This window comes from Mastomys coucha, unplaced genomic scaffold, assembly GCF_008632895.1.
Source record: "Mastomys coucha isolate ucsf_1 unplaced genomic scaffold, UCSF_Mcou_1 pScaffold7, whole genome shotgun sequence".
Taxonomy (NCBI): Eukaryota; Metazoa; Chordata; class Mammalia; order Rodentia; family Muridae; genus Mastomys; species Mastomys coucha.
Genome location: NW_022196913.1, coordinates 77,454,220 through 77,464,676, shown reverse-complemented (window position 1 = coordinate 77,464,676; position 10,457 = coordinate 77,454,220).

Below are 10,457 nucleotides of genomic sequence, written 5' to 3'. Positions count from 1 at the left end.
AAAAAAAAAAAAGAATACAAGGCTTAGACCCAGTCCTTCTAATAGCTGCTATTACAAGCTGTTGAAATGATTAAGTAACACAAGTTAACAGCCAGATAGCAAACTTATGATTATGTTAGATTCTGATTTAGTTATAAATGAAGAACCCTCCATTTACTCAAGTAGAAATGGCTAAGTGTAGTTAGAGTTTAACAGTTCAAGATAGTTCAAGATACTTAGTCTTCAAAAACATCAGAAATCCGCGGGGTGTAACATTTAATGTTATTTAATCATTTGACAATGAGGCATGCCTTCTCTGGACAATTTCCTCATTCTCCTTCAAATTAAAAATGAGCATCTTTACCTCTAGGCGAGGTTGCTTACTGAGGCAAGGCTGCCATTGGGGCAGAAATTGCCTATTTCATCTGCAGACAAAAGGGAAAAAGATGCACTATGTGGTACACTCAACTGATAGCTCTGCCAATACAGGGTAAATAGCCTTTATAATCCTGCTTTGCAAAAGTCCATCAGATGATCCTGGGCCAAAAGGCTAAAGACAGATAGTTCAACATTATAAGACATGAGGGGGCTGCCCAGGTAGTCAGCTGTCTGTACAACTATTTAAGTTTGAGAAGCTGTATTTGGTGCTTCCTATAGACTGAGATAACATTTAAGTTGTTCTTAGATTTCTGATGGGGTTGAAGACTAGTTATAGTCTCATAATCAAACTCAAATTGTTTAACATTGAGAGAGAGGTTATAGAGTGGAAGACATGGTTCAGATGGCATTACAGGCTAAAATCTAAACATAACCCAGGGACAAAATCATAATTCTTTAAGTTAGAAATGAGGTAAAGTAACTTTATCTAATTGATAAATATGATAGACTAGATGTTAATTATCTATCATACTTTGTAATTTACATGATTGTTTTGGTTTTGTTCAATTTGTATCTGGGAGAAGAGTTTTTTTGTTTTTTTGCTTTTATTGGGCAGAAAAGGTGAAATGTAGGGCATGGTTCTGATACTCAGGTCCTGCTCCCCAAATTGGTTTTTGATCTCTCAGTAAAGATGCCAGGGGCCAATTGCTGGACAGAAGGAAAGAGAGGCAGTACTTTCAGGTACTCACAGCAGAAGGCAAGGAGATGCAAAGAGAGGAAAAGAATTTTCACCATGCTTTGGAGGGAGAAAAGGTGATTAGCCATGTGAGATCTCTGCCGGAGCTACCATAGGCCACTTCTCCACACAGAAGGTTAGGGTGTTGAGCTAGGACTAAAGGTAACTGAGCAACTGAAGCTGAGGCTAGATTAAGAGGTGCTGAGCTAAGAGTATTGGGAAGGGCAAGCTAACCGCAGGAGATTGAAAGTGCCCAACAATTGAGCCAAGAAGGCAGGTTGGAAATATACTAATAGGTGTATGTCTTTCATCTGAGGATCTGAGGAAACCTGGGTAGGGCTGGAAGCATGGCCTGTGAGGAGCTTAAAGTGGGATAGCAAAAAACTATACGCTATAGCTCCCCAAAGTCGGCCACACGAAGATGCATCCATCCTATGTGCTCACTCTGTGATGCAGTGTTGCTGTTCTTTTACAGATAGCTGGGCTATCATTTGTGTTAGTCCACTCTCTATCACTAAAACAAAATGCCTGAGACAATTAGCTTATAAAGATTGTGGTGGTTTGAATAGGAATGGCCCCTATAGATTCATGTATTTGAATGCTTAGCCTATAGGGAGTGGCATTCTTAGGAAAAGTGTGACCTTGTTGGAGTAGGGGTGGCCTTGCTGGAGGAAGTATGTCACTAGATGGTGGGCTTTGAGGTCTTAGAAGCTCAAACTAGTTCACTTCCTACTTTCTGTGGATCAAGATTTACAATTTTCAACTACCTCTCCAGCACCGTGTCTGCCTGCATGCTCACCATGCTTCCTGCCATGACCATAATGGACTAACCCTCTGAACTGTGAGTCAGCCCCAGGTAAATTCTTTCCTTTATAAGAGTTGTTGTGGTCATCTCCCCCCTCTACACATCTGTAGCAAATATGCAGCTTGGTGGGTTCCCAAACAAGAGGAGTGGGAGCTATCTTGGTCTCTGTTCCCTGTCATTGGATCCCCTTTCTCCTACCTGGACTACCTGGTTGGGACTCAGTGGGAGAAGATGTGCCTAGCCCTTCAGGGACTAGATGTCCCAAGGTGGGGTGGTACCCAAGGGGGCTTCCCCTTCTCTGATGAAGGGGACTCTTCCTGCATCAGAGAATGGGGAAGAGATTTGTAATGGGGGGAGAGATTTGTAAGATTTGTGGGCTTGGGAACAGAGGAGGGAGGGGGCTGTGATTGGGACATAAAGTGAGATAGATAGATAGATAGATAGATAGATAGATAGATAGATAGATAGATAGATAGATGAGAAAATAGAGTTGCTGTGGTCATGGTGTCTCTTCACAGCAATAGAAACCCTAACTAAGACAAAGAGCAAAGGGTTATTTTGGATTCATGGTTTTGCCCTCTGGTAGGGATGCCACATGGTGATGATGGTAAGTGTATGGCACAGAAACTTGCTCACTTTGTGGTCTGAAAACAAACATGAAAGAGAAAGTCCTACAAGAATGAGACTGCGCACTAGCTAAAGGTGCCTGGCACCAAGCCTGATGAGCCAAGTCTGATTCCCAGAATCCCCATGGTGGAAGGGGAGAACCAACTCCTAGGTCCTCTGACCTCCACATATGAATTGTGGTATCTGAGCAGCCCCCTCTACATGCACAAAAATTCTAAAAATGTAAATGTAACCAAGCACACAGGACTGAAACCTTACCAGCGTCCAGGGCATGGACGCCATTCTAATCTGTCTAATACCTGGCCATGCACTAGGAGACATGGCCTCAAGCGGCAGGGCCTTTCTGTGTGAGCAGCCTGGCAAGGCCTTCAAGAGGCACTTCCTGCTGTGCATCTGCCTTTGCAAGCACAGTGAGGTCAGGCTTTGCCTTTGTACCGTGCGCCTCTGTACTCTCTGTCAGTGAGCCTGTGGGCCTGTACAACACACACACACACACACACACACACACACACACACACACACCCTGCCCCGTCCACATGGACCCCCTCCTATCTTGCTGAGTCTGTAGCTAAGCCAAGCAGAAGTCCCAGATAGTCAAGCACCATGCAGGCAACCTCTGACCAAGTCAACCCCATCCAGGGTGTGAGCAAAGACCTGACAGCTCCCTCAGTGCACCCACCTGATGAGCTCTCCTGTTTCTGTCACTTATCACAGCGGACATGAGGACCGAGTGCATACCCACCCCCCCCCATGGGAAAAACACATATATGCAAAACTGGGACTTAGAGCCTAGAGGAAGATTGGCTTTGGGATGTTTGTATGACAAGACTTCCCCTACCCCCACTCTAGGGTTCTGGCCATAGTTGTTGGAAATGAACACTTATAAAAGACAGACACGGACCCAAGCATCAGCAAGAAGAAAAAAGAACTACAGTCTCACTATTCCTTTTAGGGGAATGCCCTACAGTGACCTGAGGACCTACCATTAGGCCTCATTTTCTATGAACACCAGCCTGAGACCCAGTCTCTAACACACGAGAGACATTCACATCCCAACATGTCTCTGAGGCTGGGTGAACCTGTGAAATTACCTCCATCAATCAAGGGCTGTGCTACAGAGGTTCCAAGTGACTTCTGAGACTGATGGTAGCAGGTAAAATGGCATCTGTTCGCATTTCTGCATGTGTACCTTCGGGGCTCAAGCCAGTGAGGAAGAAAGCTGGGTTTCCAAAGCTTCTGTGCAGAGGAGATCACACGGAGAGGCCACACAGTGACTAAAGAGATGCCCAGGAGTCTCAGTGGTGTCAGTTCCCACAAGGCTGCACCTGCGCATGCTCCGGGGTGGGAGGTGGGGCTGCAGTCCCAGGTTAAACTTCCAGCTGCCATTAAACACACCAGCAGACCCCAACATAGGTCTTACAACCTGTGAGAAACAATAAATAATATTCTATTTTTCAGTATTTAAATATAGCATCATAGGATTAAGATTAATTTCCAGCAGGTATCCTGAAATTTCGATATTATTTTTAGATCTTGCTTTTTTTGTTTGTTTGTTTGGTTGGTTTGGTTTTTTGAGACAGGGTTTTTCTGTATAGCCCTGGCTGTCCTGGAACTTACTCTGTAGACCAGGCTGGCCTCGAACTCAGAAATCTGCCTGCCTCTGCCTCCCAAGTGCTGGGATTAAAGGCGCGCGCCACCACCGCCTTTTGTTTGTTTTTTAAGACAGGGTCTCATGCAACCCATGTTGGCCTAAAACTTGCTATGTTTCTACTGGTCCCCTTGACCTCAATCCAGGTGTAGCCTTCCCAACACTGAGACTGTGGTGCTGTAGGCCACCTTGTCCAGCCATGCTGTTGTTTTAACAAGCAGAGTAAGGTAACCTAAACCTGCAAATCCCCCACACTCAACTGTCAGCAGCCCCACCTCAGGCATGCCAGTGTCCTCTCTGACTTCTGTTCCCACCCACCCTCAAGTCCTCTCAGAAGAACACAGTCCTCTCCCTGCCTTTCTGCCACCTAACCACACATTCTCCTGTGTTCTGGGAGACCTGGATGCTTGTAGCTCCTGCTCACCCCACTTAGTCTGTGGCTCTAAAGAGAGGAGCGCCCACAAAGACCTCCACCCACCACTGCAGGCACTGGCACCTCCGGTCACCCCTGCCAAGAATCTGAACAGAATCTACCATCTCGAAGGTCTTTTCCCTTTCCACAATAGGCTGCCCAGGGGTGAGCACTGACTAGGCAGGCCACCCAGCATCCTCTTTTGGAGACAGCTTCCTTATGGAGCACAGATAGAGGAGTTCGTTTTTTCATGGAGTTTTAGACTTTGGAGCTGTCGGAAGTAGCTTTCCAGTTACAAGTGGGAGGTGAGGACAAACCCACTCACAGAGGAGAGTTAAGGAGAGACTGAGACCAGAGGCGCCCCATCTCCTGGCTTCTGAGGCCCGCCTGCATCTGCCTTTCTGTGACTTGTGGACAACTGGGTTCTTTTGTCATTTCCACTGAAAGAGGTAAAACTTGAGTAGTGCAAAACTTTTGGGAAGTGCCTCTGGTTTGAAATGTTCCCCAGCATCTATCCATCCCCAAAACAGGACATCACCAAGCCATTCATGTGTATCCGAGACAATGTTTCTCAGACACCAGCCCACAGGTCTGCCACTCAATTCTGGACTATCCTGCTTCTGCGCGTAATAAGGGTACAAACCACATGGCTCATCTTTCTTCTCTTTGACCTACAAGGCTGCGTACAGGCCTGGTCCCTATGCTCTGGAAATCAGACCCCTCCTTCTTGACTATTGGCCTGGGTAGCAGCACCTGCCCCTGCTTGTGTCTCTGTACCCTCAGGAAGCCAGATGTGAGAGTAGTTTACTAGAGAGTAAGCAGAAAATCGTTTCAGACTGTTTCAGTTTCTTTCTAACTCTGGCCATTGGCTTGGTGACTTGGCCTCTATTAAATTTATGTGACTGACCATAGCTGGCTAACTGAATTAGGAGAACAAAGTCCTTCTGGAAAGAGAAACAATGAGAGGAAATCCAACCCAATGGGGACTTGCCGGGGAGACCACTAATGTACAGAAACACGGAATAGAGAGGAACTGACCGGCACCCATGGGGACGGTGGCTGGTAATGACCTGCAGGGCAGCTTCCTGCCAACCTGTGGCTCACCTCCAAGTCCTTCAGCCTTCCAGGAAAGGCTTGGAATATTCTTCTGGGCATGGGGCATACTGGGAAGGATTCTGGGAGGGAGTAAGCAAAAATAAAGGGCAAATGTCAAGGCTACACTGGCTGTCCCAGGAGAAAGGCCAGACAATTACACCAAACTCTCATGGGCAGGGGTTTCAGGCCAGTTGCAGGTGTGGATCTAACTTGAAGGAGTAAGCTGACATTGAACTTCTGATATGAAAGGCAGAGAGGGCGTGGGGCTACCAGATTGCCTCTGAGCCAGCTTGAAAGGGTGGGGAGAAGACTGAGAGAGATCAGCAGAAGAGCCTGGCTCACCTAGAAATGTTCTGGAATGCCTGGAAATGTGGGCAGGTTCCTTTCTTGCCAGATACTATAACCCTTGAGCCAGAAAGGTCAAAAGACAGACTTGCTAGCCCGGCAAAGTTGCACATGCCTGCCATCCAAACACGTGAAAGGCAGAGACAGAAGAATCACCACACAGTTGAAGGCATCTTGGTCTATACCAGCCAGGACTACTATATTATAGTAAGGTCAGGTCTCAAATCAGGCAAGAGAACAAACCCTGTTAACAGGCCAATAGGGCGGAGCGCTTCACACTGTTTTGGTGTTTCTGTGAGCCCTAAAGTGTGTGTGTGTGTGTGTGTGTGTGTGTGTGTGTGTGTGTGTGTGTGTGTGTGTAAGCGGTAGGGGCTAAGTGGCCTGCTAAGTGCTAGGATTATACCATACCTGTCCATTTTTAGAAAATGTGTTCATTTTTGAAACCACAAGAGAAGCACATGGCACCCGACTGAAAGGATATTAAATGCACATTGCAAACTATATCTCTGTCCTGTCCCCGTCCCCAATCTTTACACCAGTTCTCTCGAATGTCCCCTGTGCCATCTGCCTATGCTCAGATAATCTCAAAGGATTTGTCCTGATTCAGTGTTGATCAGTGGCTTCCGGCTTTGCCTACACACACATGTGAGTTGATGCTTTTCAGAGTGTAGCCCCTTGGCTCCTCTCAGAAATACCCCAGTTACTGCTGAGGCCCAGGTTGCAGCATGGGGAGATGAGAACATGGGAAACAGAGTCAGTGAACCTGGATGCGAATCTATCCTCTCCCTCTGCCCAGCTGAAATAACTCGGGTAAGCCAGAGTGTCCCTAGCCCAGGGTGGTCCGTGACAGGGGATGGAGCTCAAGAGAAACCACTGTGGTGGGCCTTGTCCGTGCTTAGCCATTGCTAAGGTGGTGGCTGTAATAATCACTGAGCTAGCTCTAGACATCCTGGAGTCCATGTTGCTATGCAGATGTGTCAGTGGCACTTTTGGCTAGGGTATGAAAGTCACAGGCCGTTTGCTTTTGTGTGTGGGGGTTTCCCACCACTGCCTGATTGTAAGCGAGTCATTGGGCATCGTGGGCCTCAGTTTTCTCTCATCTGTGAGATGTCAAGATTGGTCTCTATCACCTTTCCATCTCTTCTCTGCTCACATACTGGAGGGTGAGCTTTGCCTCAGGAAGCTAAGCTGAGTAAATGTCTTCTTAGCTGTGGCCTTTGGGGAAGGAATGCACATCAGCAGGAGCCTGGAGTCACCTCTGCTTCATGGTGTGACAGTGATGGGCTCTAAGCTCTGCCTCTCTCAGGCCATGCTCAGCATCCCCCTTATTCCTGCTTCTTCTTAACACCCACTCTTCCTTGCTCACTCTGACTCCCAAGAATGGGGCTGCTACCTACCCTGGGGTCCTTGCTTGGCCCAGGAAAGGTCCTCAGCGGGGAGGGGAGGTTTGCTCTGAAGGAGGCCCAGTTGGGTGAGGCATGGTCTATAGATCAGCTCAGCTCAGGCTTCTGAGGGACAGAAGGCAGTCCTGGAGGGATGGGATAAAACCTACTGCAGCAAATCACTGTCCGGACCTGTCACCCTGGAGCTTGGCACCAGGCTGCTGTTGTCAAGAGGCGAGAGGGTTGCTATGTAAACAAAGCCTCCTCAGCTGGCAGCTTCTGGGCAAACCACAGACCTGAATTCCTGTTTGACACAGTTTGTGCTCCTCCAGGCTGTGAGGGAGAAACTTCCTGGCAGGCTGGAGACTCTGAGATGCCTCTCCCAGAAGGGGCACCTCTACCAGCAGCATGACATGAAGAGAGAAGTGTCAGGGAGTGCTTTACTGTCGGACTCTGGTGTGGACTGGAGAACGGGCAGAGGGCTCTGCCGAAAGAGAGGCACTCTGTATTCCTACGTACGAACCAGAAGTTCAGCAGGAGTTACCTGGCATATGAGAAGTCTGTCCCTGGTACTGCACAGACCAGAAACAAACCAGCAAGCCCCAGAAAGCAATAGCTGTTTATGACCATTCCCAATGGGCAGCGAGCCATGAGGCAGTGAGCTCAAGCCACACTGCCCAGCAGCTCCCATTATCTTTCCAGCCTAGCCTGATTTCAGTTTCAGGCTCTCGGGTCAAAAATGCTGGGCAAGGCATGATGTCAGCAAAGGCTGAGCTTCGCCAGAGAAGAGTGAGTAGGAGTCTAGAGCTTCTGAGGTCCCCAGACAACAACCCCCTGGCTTCCCCAGTCCCAAGCTGTTTCCTAATGACTGTGTACACAATGGGAAGGAGTCTCAGTCAACTTCTGTCTTTATGGAAAAATACTCTGGGGGTCAAGTCTTCAACACAGGGACACTCTGAAGTGGGCCTCTCACTGGCTCACACCTCACTTTCTATGGCCCGGTGAAATGAAAGAGGACCCTGAGGGGCCCTTTTTACAGGGCTTTAGTGCTTTTGTCTATTTCTTAGTATTTCATTAATTAATTAACCTTACATCTAATCTAATCTAAAAATCTATCTATCTATATGTGTATGTGCATATGCTGGGCACTTGTACCATGATATGAAGATCAGTAGCTCTAGTAATCCATTCTGTCCTTCCACTATGTGGGTTCTGGGGATTGAACTCAGGTTGTCAGACTTGGTGACAAGCACCTTTATGCTTGGAGCCATCTCACAGGCCCTTAGTTCTCTTGCTGGGGGAAGAGGCCAGCTGTCCTGTCTGTTTTCTTGTAGGAAAACCAACCCCACTGGCAAGCCAGCCTTGCCCAGCTCGGGTGGAGGACAGTCTTGCTTTTGGGAGGAACTGTGGGGGCCCCTCAAGGATCTCACCCCTGCTCTCTACCAAGATCCAGGGAAGTCTCAGCTCGAGGGGTTAGGGGAAGATTTAACTAGGTGGCCTAGGCCTTTGAAAAATGACCCCAGCTTCCTCCTATCCCCACAGTGGATGGAGTTCTTTCCCACTCTTTCCTGTGATGAGTTTTCCCTAGAGCATCATGAGGGGCTGAGTAACAAGCCACAAAGATTCTGGTGTCCAGATCTCTGGAACATGGTAAAAGGGGCATTGCAGTTGTAATTCAGGATCTTGACATGGATTTTCTTAGATTACCTGGTGCAGCCAACATATCCAGAAAGGTTTTATAAAGAAAGAAGGAGTTGCGAGAGGAGCAAGAGGACAGACCATGTCCCCTGGGTTCTGGGAAGAATGTAGTTCCTGGTGATGTTGGGATTCTGACCTGCAGAACTGCCAGAGAGTAAACTTACACTGTTTAAAGTCAGGAGTTTGTGGTGATTTGTCACAGCAGCAGTAGGAAGCAAACAGAAATGTGAAAAATAATATTCTGTCTTCTATGTTTGGCGGCTCTTGGGTATTGGAGTCCGTAGTGAAGCGGCTGTGAGTCTGAGTTCTGAGTATGCTCTGAGACCCAGGGTGGCGGGGCTCACATTTTCCTCTATTGATTTGCACCTCTATGTTTTCACTTGCAGACGGAAACACCTCTATGTTTTCATTTGCAGACGGAAACAACGGCAACAATTCGTTGAGAGTCATTATTCAACGACTCAATGCACCAATAACATTCAGAGAAATGTCTGGCATATTGTAAATTCTATGGAAATGATGGAGTTTTTTTGTTTGTTTTATGTTTTGTTTTTGTTTTTGGAGGAGGATATTTAATGTCTATGCATGCTCTGTTTGCATGCTTGTCTGTAAGCCATGTACATACAGTGCTTGCAGAGGCCAGCAGAGAGCATTAGATCCCCTGGAACTGGAGTTACAGACAATCATGAGGCTACATGGGGAGTGCTAAGAACCCTGAAAACCCTTCTTCCTTCTTCTCCTCCCTCCTCCCTCTCTCTTCCCTCCCTCTCCCTGCTTCCTCCTTCTTGTGACAGGGCTTCTCTGAACTGGAACTGGCTCTGTAGACCATGCTGAAGTCAGAGATTGGCCTGCCTCTGCCTCCCAAGTGCTGGGATTAAAGGCGTGTGCCACCATCACCCCACTAGTGCTACTTCTGTACTGTGCTCCCATTGTTTATTGTGGCCTAATGCCTAGAGGATCAGAGAAGTATAGATGCAACCTGAAGCCAATCTACACTCTTGATTCTTTTAGAATGGCGTCTCAGCCTGTTCATGCAGCCGCAGCTAGTTCTTACTAGATCCTCCCAGCTCAAATGAGAACCCCAAAGGTAGCAATATGTTCAGTCCAAGAGGAGTCATGCCTGCTTTACATGTTTCGGGGTAGTCCTATCCACTTTCAGTTGGCTGAGGTTTGTGGTAGGCATTAGAAGTCAGTAAAAGCCTGACGGTGGATTTTTGGGGAGATCTGTAACTTCCCTATTTTGTTGTGGTGTGTCAGAATGACTAATAACTTGCTAGGTGTGTCTGACAGTAGAACTCTTCCTCCAGAGAGTAAAGCATCACAAACCTGCTGAGGAGCTGAGGAAGGAAAGG